A 12,863-nucleotide genomic window follows, 5' to 3' on the forward strand; every position below is an offset into this window, starting at 1 on the left:
CCTTTCTCTGGCCCTTACCCACCCCCCACCCAGCTACTGGAAAGACTTTGATTCTCCCCTCCCCCACCTTTTCCTCCCCAGGCTCTTCTTTTGTTGTCAAGTTCCTTTGATAAATGGTTGTGCTGTAGAGCTGAGAGAAGAGGGTCGGTGGAGAAAAGCGGAGGTGGGGATGGGTGTGAGAATGGCGAAGGTATAGGATGTTGCTGAATGGGCGCTCACATTGGGCTGGTTGCTGTACGGAAGACATCCAGGCCCAGCCCTGCCCTCCTAGCTGCTCTCTCTCCCCCCTTCCCCCCCTTCTGTCTCTCTCTCCTCTCTCTCTCTCTCTCTCTCTCTCTCTCTCTCTCTCTCTCTCTCTCTCTCTCTCTCTCTCTCTCTCTCACACACACACACACACACACACACATCCCCCACTCACACAGACACCGCACAGGTACCAACAACTTTCTGTGGTGAGTTTTAATCTTTTGCTTTCTTTTTCTGTTTTTAATTCTCTATCCTATCCTCGTACAACCCGTTGGTAAACTTTATAGGCAAGGTAATTTCCTAGGTAGAGTTTTGAGGCAATGGAGAGAGCGTGAAGCGCGTGTACTTGTGTCTCTATCACGTGTGCTTGTGAGTGCTTGCCTGGACTACAGTGCGTGATTTTCGGCGCGAGTGTACATAGCCGTTTGTGTGTATGTTCCTGTACGTCAGTGTGTGTGCGTGCGTGCGTGTTTGAGAGAAAGAGGATGTGAACAGATCAAGGAGAGAGTCTGCTTGTATCTGTGTGTTTTTGAGAGTGAGTCTGTATGTGTCTCTGTGTGTCTTCGCCTGGAACAGCTGTTGGGCTCCCAGGACTGAGGGACAGCTCTCCTGTCCCACAGTCTCCGTCCAGCCTCCCCTAGCGGAGCTGGGAGATTAATGGGTGTGAGGAGGAGTCAGCTGTGGGAAGGGGGAAGAAGGAGGGGGAACTGGCCTCTCCGGGATCTAGAGGAGGGAGGGGGGAGAGAACCGTTGAGAACAGCGTCTTAGGTACAGTGGTGAGGATCTGAAGAAGAGAAGGGGCAGCAGTCACGCGAGTTAGGAGAACTCCAGGGAGCCGTTCCCAACCCATACCCCATTCATTTCTCCATCTGAGGGACGTTGCCTTCATCCCTTTGCTTCAGTCAGTTCTTCCTGTTCCTTCGGTTGAACACAGAATCTGATCTCTCACCCACAGAGAAGCGAGGATCCTCTCTCTTTCCCCATGTCCCCTGGTCCCCAGGCTCCACTAGGAATTGGAGTGGAATACATGACCTGGGCCCTTCAGCGTGTGTGCGTGTGCCTCTGTGTGTGTGTAAGAGAGAGAGAGAACAACATGTACCTTTGTAGGAGTCCGTTTGTCTCTGCAGCATACGTTTCTTTGTGCTGTGTGCCTTTCTGTATTTCTGTGGGTCTGGATTATGTTGTGGCTTTGTTTTGTGTATTTTCTTTTAAGGAAATAACATACAAAAAGAGAAGAAAGGGATGCCCTGATTCACCCCTTTATTTGGAATTATCTCAGAAGAGGGTCCTCGAGGCTAGCGCACCTAGCAAAAAAGGCCATAGCGTGAGGGAGGCCCAAGAGGGGAACTGTGGGGTGGAAGTGGGGGGAGAAATTAATTACCTTGCTTCAGGCCACACTCTCCTTCCCCCTCAGCACCAGCTATTGGCCGGGGTGTCAAGCCGATTTTATTTGCACACAATGGAAATGATTTGTTTTCTCAGAAAAAAGAGTGGGCTGGCAGATATTTGAGGAGGGGGGGGGGAAGGAGGAAGAAGAAGAAGGGGAGAGAGAGGCAGAAGGAAAAAAAGTTTGAAAACGCCTTGAACTATTCACTGTCGAGATGGCTAATCAGTATTGAGGCTGGAGGGCAGGCGGGCAGCCTTTCAATGCCGCTTCCCTTTCATCTCGGGCTCGATGGAGGCGCTCAATTAAAAGCCTATCAGTTTGTAAGTAAATCAACGCCTATCAGAGTTGTCACATCAAACAAAACGATTATTATTGCAGCCCGCCTCCCCTATTAATCTCCCTCTAAGATAATCCGCTTGACAGGTCAGGCCCGGCGAGCTGGAAACCCTGGCCCAGAGCGCCCAAAAAATCCCGGACCGGCGCCTTCTTCCCCCCCCCCCCCCCCACTCTTCACCCCCAGCGTCCTCCTGGGAGGTAGAGGAAGAGGATAGAAAGAACCCATACCTAAGCAACCCACTCCCTGACCAATTTGTCCAACCCTGGCGATTGGTTTTGGACCTGAAAACTAAACTATTGTTTTACTGTTCGGCCATTAGCCCTGGGGTCTCTCAACTGCTTACCTCTCTACTCCAGGGGTTGTGTGCGTGGAAAGAAAAGGAAAACACCAAGACCTTGAGACCTGGCTGCCCCCACCTTACCTGGGCGCGCCCCTCAGTTGCAGACTCTCTTTTTCTCTTTCTCCGGCTGCTTTCCTTTTTGCTCCTTTCTCTATTTTTTCTTTTTCCCTCTCTCCTTTCCCTTTCTTCTTCCTTTTTCTCCTTTTCCATTTCTTTGCCTTCTTTCTCGCCTTCCCCCTCTCCTCTCATCTCCCTGACTTGCGAGCGAGAGAATTATTTATCCTTCTCCTTAGCTCTTTCATATATGTGTATGCATAGTCTGTCTTATATATCATAGATAATGCATTATTTTCAGAGTCCGGGTTGCTTGCTTTTCTCTTGCAGGAAAGCCGATTCGGGAACTCAGTGTATTTTCCAGGGACGCACTAAGTGTGCCCTTCGGAATTTATTTCAAATATTTCAAAGGCAGTGGTTGGGGAGGGGGGGATGTTTTCCCAAGTAAAGGTCAAGGTTGTAGTGTGCGTAGGAGAAGATCGGAGCAGAAAGGATATGAAGTCGTATTGCAGTATTTCTTGAGTTATTATTTAATAGTCTATTAACATCGCTGCCGTGGTGGGGTTTGTCGTTGTTGTTGGGGTTTCTTTTTAGTTCCCGGGGTTTTCTCTCTTTAGCTGGTCATTCTTCTGCCCTAAGGGATGCTTATGTGAGGAGTGAGGAGCACTTAACATTTGCAAAATAAATACAAGATTTAGAACTGAGACTAACCGGCTGGGCCTTAGCTCCCCCAAGCAGTGCTAAATGTGCTCCTTATGTCGCCTTAGGGGTTCTAGCATTTCCTTCAGACACCGGCACAAACCCGACCTGCTCGTTTGTCAACTTTCCCAGCCCCCAATCCAAATATGCTTCAAAGCCCCAGGCCCCAAGACTTGGGCTCTGCTCCCTCTTGTAAGGCTGAAGCTAAACTCTCTCTCTAGCTGAGAGTGGTGAGTGGTTGGATGGGATTTTTCATGGGGAGGGGAGCAGAAATGGGCTGGGAGGGTCGGAGGATTCTCAGTTCTGTACCCCGACGTTCAAACCCCACTTTTCAGACTAGATTAGAATTCCCAGGCTCTCCCCCTCCTAGCTGGGCCAGCAGTCCCAAAGCCCTCCACCTCGCTAGCTTTTCTCAAGTAGAATGGCACTCTCCTCATAGTACCTATTCGATATATCGAATATCATATGCCCATTCTATTAGACACACAAAGATGTAGCCAGATGCATTATATCGACTCTTGAAGGCATGGAGAATATCACTAGACTAAGAGTAAGTACACTTTCACAGTCATTTGAATACTCGAGACTTCGACCAGATATGCATTCTATTTCATGCCGTCCCATCGTTATATATAGAGCTGCATTTATTATACGTCTAGCCTTCCATAGATACCTATATAGCTGGATTTATTATAGTGCACACTGCTGCTACATAGCTACATATATAGCTAGACATATTGTACCCTTGCCATTATGAGAGTATCTATATAACTGGATATGTTAAACCTATGCAGTGTCTATTTAAAGACTGTATCTAGTCCCGATTTATTACATCTACAAAATTACTGTATAAAGAGTCTTTGTGGAGATCCTTATCTTTTACATCTAGTTATAAACTTGATTTTTAAGATATAGTCCTGCTCATATATGTGCGCTCAGAGCCAGTATGTCATAGGTGAATCTAAATACCTGGAGTTACCTCATTAGTTTTGGATCTGGGCATTTGCGTGCCTATTTACATTGCTAGCCTTTCTATCGCCATACTTTCCTAGGGATCCCGCTTTAATGTTTCTCCAGGTCAGTTTTAAAAAGAAAGTATCAGTCTAGACAGTGGGCTCTGTATTTATCCGAATAAATCTAGATCTCGCATTATTTCTCTAGCTTTCTGTCCAGATCCGGCTACAAGAAAGACCTATTCCCAGCCGGCAGTCGTGCGCAGGGCGCGGGGCTCAGAATTTCTCAATCGGCAGAGCAGAGCAGAGCAGAGCAGAGCAGAGCGCACCCGCTGAGCCTTAGCCTTCGAGGGAGGCGGGACAAGGAATCCCGGGCAGACTTTCGTCCGTGCTAGTGAAAAGGAAATCAAGCCTTTTCCTCCCCAGCGGAAAAAATAAAAACAAAACCCAACAATAGCAAAGCCCTCTCTGAAATTGCAGACCCTGGTCCTGCCTTCTCATCTTCGTAAGTTTCCAGCCGAGTTTGGGGAAGGGCTTTTTTAAAGGAACGACGTTGGCACGTCAGGGGGGGGGGGGTCCGGGCAGGAAGAGAGATGTCCTAGGGAGTGTGTGATAGGAGTGGGGGGAGCAGCGGAGGAAGGGAGGGACAGGATGGTTACATTGGGAAGGATTTGGTCCCCGGGGGTCACAGGGTAGAGTCGGCAGGGAATAAATTCACAAGCATCCTTCTCTTCATTCTTGCTTCCTCTTTCTCTTCGTTCTTTTGCTTCCTTCCTTTTCTCTGTACTTAAGAGGAAAAATGTTTACAAGTAGACATTTATTATCAAGATCCATTTATATTTTAATATGGGGATGCACTATTTTCTAAAAGTTGGAAATAACCTCAGCGCCCCAGAAGCTTCAGTTGGTGTATGGGTGGGTGGGGGGGGGATGCACCTCCTCTCTGAGTTTCTTGCCTCCATGGGAGAAGGCGCTGTGCTCGCCTTGGAGATGGCTTTGTGTGTCCTCTTACTGAAGAGAAACACGAAACGAAAGAAACTTCATCGAGGACAGCAAAAGAACTTCTCTACCTCGTACTCTGGAGAGAAATTCCCAAACCTGAGTCCCAGACTTTGTCCCTCCCTTCCTCTTTCTGCTCCAACCCTCCTAGGCGATGGATGTCCTTTCCCCAAACCCCAAGACCCGGGTTCTGAAGCCTCTCCGGGATGGAGAGTCCTGGAGAGGAAAAGCGAGAAATAACTAAGAAAATAAAGACGGCCTGCCTTGCCCTTCTCCCCGATTTACTCATACTCTGCTCGCCCCCCCCCCCACTCCCTACCCCCGCCCTGGTTCTGGCCTCCCAGAAGAGATTGGAAATGTCTATCGTTCTGCCCCTCAAAAGTGGCTTGGCAGGCCCCCTTTCCCTCTGAAATCCCTTTCCCTCATCCCAACTCTCCTTCCTGAGATAGGGGTCTTTTCCCCCAGGGAGAGGCCTCGGGGTGGTAGCGAAAGAAGTGGTGGAGCTGTTTTCTTTTTCTTTTTTCAAAGGAGATGGGAGCTTAAAATAGACGACTGTTGTCTGGCCAGGGGTCTATGGGCAGCAGCAGCTCCTCGTGGGTCGGGGCGGGGGCGCGGAGCTGCGCAGGGCTGGGGGGCGGCGGTATCTCTGCGGTGCCTGTCATGGGGGCGGCCGCGGCGGCTGAGTGATGAGGGCAGAGAAGGGCGCCCATAAATCGTGGGTGTCAGGGCGAAAAACTCTCTTTATTGTCTGCGTGATGGATGGGCCCGGGGACGAGACACCAAATACTTCGTATCGCCCTTAAATGGGAACACATTTTCCGCGGCCATAATTCATGTTTTTTAAATAGAAAGTTTGAAATGTTGCCTATATTTCACCCTCCCTGACATATTTATGAATCGCTCCCTGCATGCAAATATCATTATTTAAAGCGCCGGGGAGACCGCGGGGGGGGAGGGGAAGAGGAGCGAACTGCCGGGGTGTGTGTGGGGTGTGTGTGTGGGGGGGGGTACCTCCCTCCCTCCCTAAACTGAACAATGACTTGGGAGGGGGGAGGGACACCATCACCGGTTCCCAAATTCTCAGTAGCCACAAACATCTTCACCTGAGACCGCGAATCAGGGAAAAGTGAACGACTGAGGAAGTTTGTGGAGGCTCAGTCCGTAGCCCCTTGCAGACTCTAGGACTCCCCTACACCACCCCCAGCTGGGTCAGATCCAAAAAAAAATAAAAGTAAAACTACCCCCGCTCCCACCATCAATAATAACCCAACATTTTTCATTCAATCAATTCTTTATTGATTTTGATTCCTCAATGAAAAGGTTGCAGACTGACGGGGCGCTGTCGTTCCCGTACCCCTATCTCAGGCCTCGGGAGCTGGGAACTAGGGAAGTGGGGAGCCACCTCCTCCAGCGCCGCCGCCTCAGGGCCCTTCCTGAACTCCCTCCAATTATCCAGTCAGGCCAATCCCCTTTTCACACCTCCTCCCTCCTTAGCACCCCCTCCCCATCCACAGAGGTGGCAGCGGGTTCAGCAGCTGCAGTTCCAACCAGGACAAGGGTATTAAAAACAAATAAATAAAACCTAAACCTTGAACACTCTAATGTGCCGCCTCCTCCTCAAAAATAAAATAAAATAAAATAAAATAAATCCCACGATGCTGAGCAGTGTTCCTCCCCTATCCAGCTACTCCTCTTTCGGCTTTTACGTCATTGGGGAAGAAATCGACAAAATGAATGAACGCGATCCCTACCTATCCTCCTTTCCCTCAGGGCCCCGGCCCGTAGCACCCACACGTGGGCTGAAGAGTTGCGGAGACTTTACCTGCGGGTCTCCCCGGAGGCTGCTCCAGCCCAAGCCGCAGAGAGAGAAGTAGGAAAGGTGAAAGAGGGAGAGGCAGACCCAAAGACAGACGGACAGGCGGACGCACACACGCAGGAGGGTGCAGACACCCTTCTCTCCTCCCCACAGGGTGCTAGGACCCTAGTCGAATGGGTACCGAGGACCCGGCAAGCCAGGAGGGGTAACCCGGGAAAGGCAAGGAAGGGAAGAGGGGAAGCCGGCAGGCTGGGAGGAGGGAAGGGCGACCAGCGACACTTCCGCTAGGGGAGGGTGCTGCCCGGTGACGCGAGCCTGGCCCTCCCCTTCGCCGCCTGCAGCCAACCCCCTAAGCCCGCCTCCCTCGGCTCCGGGCACCTCCTGCCTGGCTCAACTAGGGGCCGCCCCGCACCTCCAGTGTCGCCTGGCCCTCGGGGAGTTGCAGAAATTCTCTGTCTCCCTCTATCCCACCTGGGAGGTAAGTTTCTGTGAATCTGTGAAATATGACTAATGTTTAAACACGCCTCACTAGCTCTCCATTCCGGCAAACGTGATATTCTGTACTAGTCGGACATCTCTGGTGCTTGGCACCTCCACCTCCAGGGCTAGGACAAAAGGTCCTATCAGGACAGACTTCTGGGGGAGGAACGTCTGGTTCCGACCTCCCCGGGCTTTTGTCCTGAGAAGACCCACTTTTGTCCTTTGCACCCACATCCTCATATCCTTCTGCCCCACTTCTCCAAAATAGATCGTGTCCTCATTCCTCCTATTTTCCTGGAGCATCTTGTCCGAGTTCTCCTTTGCCCCCACCTCACTCAGTTTTGTATTTGTTGTATCCCTTTATTTAGTCCTTTTGGAACAGAACTTAAATATCTCCGATCCAGGGACACAGCCTTCCCCCGACCCCATCTTTGTACCCCAGGAATGGATCTCATTCATTCCTTCATTCCTTAATCATGGCATAGTGGATAGATTACCAGTATCTATATCAATAAATCCTTGGTTTAAGCCCTGCCTCCGACAGACACCTTAAGCTGTGTGACCCTGGGTAAGTCAACCTCTCAGTGCAACTCTCTAAGACTGTAAATTTCAGAGAATTGGACTGAGAGATTGAGTTCCTTACTGGGAGGCCCTATATACCCATGAAATCACAAATTGGACCCCTAAAGTCTCAGACTTGAGGATGAAAAGACTAAAAAACAAACAACAAAAAAAAACCCCAGAAAGATCTCTTCCCTAAAGAAGGGAAGAATATATACACAGATACACACATACAAAATATACCCCAAAGTTTCTAGGTTGGGGGGGGTCTACTAGTAGAGGGAATAATGATAAGGTCCTTTAAAGGAGATGGCCTTGAAGGAAACTAGATATTCTAGCACCTATGATCTTTCCTTTAGAAGGTCTTTGACAAATGTTCCCTGAACTAAATTGAATGAGCTTTCCAAAGCCCTTTCAGGCCTGGCCACTGGGCAGATTACCCTTCCTGCTCCATCCCTTTAAAAAAAAAATTCAAACACTTCAAGTTATTACTACACAAGGTAAAAAGTACAAAATGTACCTCTGGAGAGGGCCTGCTGCTTCTTTCCTCCTCCCTTCCCCCATTAGCCCTGGTCTGGCCTGGCCTTCCTCTCTTATTCCCCTTCTTTACATATGTGCTTAACTTTCCATTGCTTACTGTGTAGATTCGGAGAAAAAAAAAAAGAGAGATGAGCAGTCCTGGAGAGTTCTCATTATGAAAAGGGTGGGAGGGAGAATAGATTACAGATTCTAGGACAGTGATGGTGAACCTCTTAGAGGTGCCATGCCCCCCCCCCCAGATCAAGGTGGGGGGGGGGCTTCTCTCCTTAACCAGGATGGGGAGGGGGAAGAAGCCTCCCATTGGGCTGCTGGGTAGAGGGGTCGGGTAATAGGAGAAATGTCCACAGGCAGGATGGAAAAGGGGAAGGAAGAAGCTCTGCCAGAGTCCCCCTACCTTTCTAGTAATGAACTCTGGCAGGGAACTGTGCATGCGCCACAGAAAGGCCTTTTCATGCCCTCTCTGTATGTCATAGATTCACCATAACAGCTCTAGGGTATGAATCTCCATGGACAAAACTACTCAGAAAATATATATCCATTAATCCACACATATTTGTTGTGACTCTATTAGGTTCAAGGCACAGGTCAAGATAGAAGATATGGACGCTGCCCTCAAGCAACTTACATTCTAATTGGGGAGACAAAGCATATACACATGGAAAAAAAGTCACAAATAAAGTAATGCAGAACTCTGGATTTAGAGTCTGACAACGTAAGTTTGAATCCTGATTCTGCCAATTCCCATCTGTGTGACCTTGGGCAAGCCGAAGTTTCCTCATTTTCAGAATGAGAGGGGCTGGATAATAAGATTATATATGTTTTTCATTGTCTTTCAGTCATGTCTGACTCTTCTTCATCAACTTGTTTGGGGTTTTCTTTGAAAAGATACTGGAGTGTTTTGTCATTTGCTTCTCCAGCTCATTTGACAGATAAGGAAAATGAGGCAAACAAGGTTAAGTGACTTGCCCAGGGTCACACAGTAGTAAGTATTGGAGGCCAGATTTAAATTCAAGTTTTCCTGACTCCAGGCCAGATACTCTATCCAGTGTGCCTTCTGTTCATGCTACAGTTATCTTTAAACTCATTTTATAGGTGAGGAAACTGAGGCTAAGACTTTGCCTAGCATCATAAATGCCTGAAGTGGGATTTGAACCCAAATCTGATGAACTCCAAGTCAAGTTCTCCATCCACTATACCTGGTTGCCTCGAGTTTGTGGGTGGAATGAGGGATTTGGGATTTAGTTGTCTACAAGGCCCTGTCAAGTTTCTATATCTTAGGATGCTAGTGGCTGAATATGACAAGTGCTAACATAGTACATGGCCTGAGTACTATGCAGATTCCACTTCAGAGGAGAGAGAAATCACTGTGAGATGGGATGGTTAGGGAAGAAGTCAAGACTTGAGCTTGAGGACAGAAGGATGTACAGAGAAAAGGGAGAAGTGGTTTGCTTGTGTTTGAAGTAAAAAAAAAACAATTGAGGGGATAAAAGGGAGGAGAAATCAGTTCCTCTAGTTATATCCTACTCATGGTCCTCTTGGATTCTCGGTTGCCCTCATCCCAGATTCACTGGCTCTTTTTTGGCTCTGGAGTTGAAGGAACAGTTTCATTACCATTTCTACTGACTACTAGGAGAGCATAGTTTCTTCCACCTATACTGGCAGATATATGGAAAAATCCTTTCTATTCATCCCAGATAAGGTGGAGAGTTTACGGAAGGAACTTTTACAAGGAATCTAAGGAAAACAAAAGAAAACTAATAGAAACTGTGACCTGGCCACAGACCAACTCAGCAGACACAGTTTCTGGAATGCTACCATCCCTTAGTTTCTTTCATTTAAACTCTTTTCAGGGAGGGGGTCAAAGCTAAACAAACCTATATAGTTTTGGCCTGAGGTAGGTTTGAGTTGGCACTACTTTTAGATAAGAAGGGGGAAGGCCCTCCCTCACTCGTAGAACCTGTTCTACTTATTTCTGTTTGGGTTCTATCTGTTATAGCCTTACCCTTGCTCTAGGTCGAGTTGTATATCTACTGTATTGTCCTGCCCTGAGCCCTGGTTGTGGAAGGAACTTCACCTGGCTCCCCACAATTCCTGCTCTCTTGCTGACCATCTAGCCTTAATTTTGTAGACTCCTTTGCTCTTGACCTGGAAGGCTCTATGGGTCCATATCCCTGCATCATTCTGCCCTTCCCTTGGACTATTCTCTCTCTTCTGTTTGGTTTCCTTGGGGCAGGGTTCATGAGATGAGAAAGCTGATTCTACCTGCTGGTAAACCCTGACTTCTTCCTTTATTGGTTCAAAACTAGCACCGGGGAGTAGTCATAATAGCCACATCATCCTGATGGTAGATGTCCTCTTTTCCAGCCTACTGGAAAAAAAAACAAAACAACCTTTTCCAGCTCCTTCCAGTGTTGAAAAATAGACTCCCAGACCCTTTTCTACTTTAGGTACTGTTGTGGACCACTAGATTTCCTGGCTGAAAAATGCTTCCAATCTTCATCTTATTGGCAGAACAGGAATGTTCACCAGTTCTTGAGCTCAATGAGGGATCAAGCCTTTTCCATCTCAGGCTCATAAACTCTACCACTTTTCCAGATTCTCTCTAATGATTCATCCCCTAGATGACTTACTCACCTAAAAGTGAGTGGCCTTTTGGATTCATAACAGTTTTTCTATATAATATACAATATAGTTCACAGACAACAAAATTATATGATATAATTTACGTAAGTAAAAATTATGCTTAGATTGACATGAATTCATGGAGTTACTTATATTCCTCCATGCTCACAATGAGATATAATCTCATAATGGATAAAGTTCTAGCCTTGGAGTCTGGAAGACCTGGCTTCAAGTGCTATCTCTGACACATACTGGTTATGTAGGACTTTGTGTAAATTGATTAACTTCTCAATGTCTCAGGCAACTCTCTAAGATTACAAGTTACAGATGAATTGCAGATTTGCATTATTGGAGTGATTTTCCACACTGGGAGTTCCGTACACTGCTGAAATCATTACTCCTCTCTAAATCATATCGTCAGTGTATAGTGACTATAAGCAGACAGAACAGTCCAACAAAATGTCCCTGAACTGCCTTTTAATACCCTTTAGGATTCTCAGTTTGTTCACACCAATTTCTAATGAACTCAGTCCTCTTTCCACAAAATTCCTTAAACATCAGTTCAAGTGTGCCCTTTTCCATAAGTCTGTTTGGTAAATTTGTTAAAATTTCCTCATTTGGGAGCCCAAGTCTGGGTAATACAACTTCATATTTTAAAAATACAATAATAAAAGTAGTAGGTGATCATAATATGGGATATCCTAAACTTTTTAGTGCACTTTTAAGTTTTAATAGATTTAAATTCCACTAAGACTTCTGGGACATCTTGTATATCATTCTAATATCTGCAAAGCACTTTGAATTCTTTATCTTATTCATCCTCACATCAGCCTTGCAAAGTAGATGATATTTATATTATTATCCTCATTTTTTTTCAGGTGAAGAAAATTGAGGCTCAGTGTTAAATGGCATCCATGATCATTATACAGATGTGGCACGTCAGAGGTGGCATTCAAGACTAGAACTTCCTAATTCTCATCAATCCCTCTCTCCACTATGGAACAGTCTCCATATTTAACCAAGACTGGGTTTCTTATTTGGTTTGTAAGCTATCTCAGACAGTAATTATTTCAGAGTCAAAGATCATAAATAGAATGCTCAGGCAATGGGATACTGAGTTGGGAGCCTATCACCAAACTCAATTGACGGTCCAAATGACAACAAATCAACCTTAACGATGGTGATTCTTTAAGACAACTGGCCCATTGCTTTGGTGATTTGGGTGGACTTCAAGAGTTTATGAATCGGGAGTTTGATGTGGCAGCTTCCAAAGCTTGAGTTGCATTCATGAAAGGTAAAATGCCCCAACTAAAAGAGGTGATAGTCCCATTATATTCTGGTCCTAATCAAACCATATCCAGAGTATTGTGTCTAGTTCTAAGTACCATATTTTAGGAAGGCAACTGAAAAGATGGAGTGCATCTAGAAAACAGTGACCAAGATGATAAAATGAATAGAAACCAGGGCTATAAGAGGATCAGTTCATGGAACAGCATATAAATGTTTATCTTAGACATAAAGGGAAGATTTGGAAGGGGGTACATGAAAACTCTTCAAATATATTAAAGGATTCCTTTGGAAAAGGGTTTGTTGTCATTGTTCTGTCTCATCCACTCTTTGAGATCCAATTTGGGGTTTTCTTGGCAAAGAAAGGTACTGGAGTGGTTTGGCATTTCCTTTTCCACATCGTTTAACAGAGAAGGAAACTGAGGCAAACAGGGTTAAGTGGCTTTCCCAGAATCACACAGTTAATAAGTGACTGAAGCCATATTTAAACTCCTGAAGATGAATCTTTCTGACTCCAGATCTGGTCCTCTATCTCCAGTACC

The 12,863-nt window shown here is 46.6% G+C and overlaps 1 long non-coding RNA gene across 2 annotated transcripts; it reads left to right on the plus strand.

Moving 5' to 3' along the window:
* Positions 1-349: 349 nt before the first annotated feature.
* LOC103093867 (uncharacterized) lies at positions 350-12,630 on the plus strand. 2 transcript variants are annotated; one of them, XR_001626466.2, is made up of 4 exons: positions 350-452; positions 4,225-4,521; positions 8,984-9,124; positions 11,913-12,630. It is a non-coding gene; the product is annotated as an uncharacterized LOC103093867 (long non-coding RNA). The 2 variants fall into 2 exon arrangements; XR_001626475.2 differs by lacking the exons at positions 350-452; positions 4,225-4,521 and adding an exon at positions 6,044-7,309.
* Positions 12,631-12,863: the final 233 nt, after the last annotated feature.

Source organism: Monodelphis domestica, chromosome 1, assembly GCF_027887165.1.
Source record: "Monodelphis domestica isolate mMonDom1 chromosome 1, mMonDom1.pri, whole genome shotgun sequence".
Taxonomy (NCBI): domain Eukaryota; kingdom Metazoa; phylum Chordata; class Mammalia; order Didelphimorphia; family Didelphidae; genus Monodelphis; species Monodelphis domestica.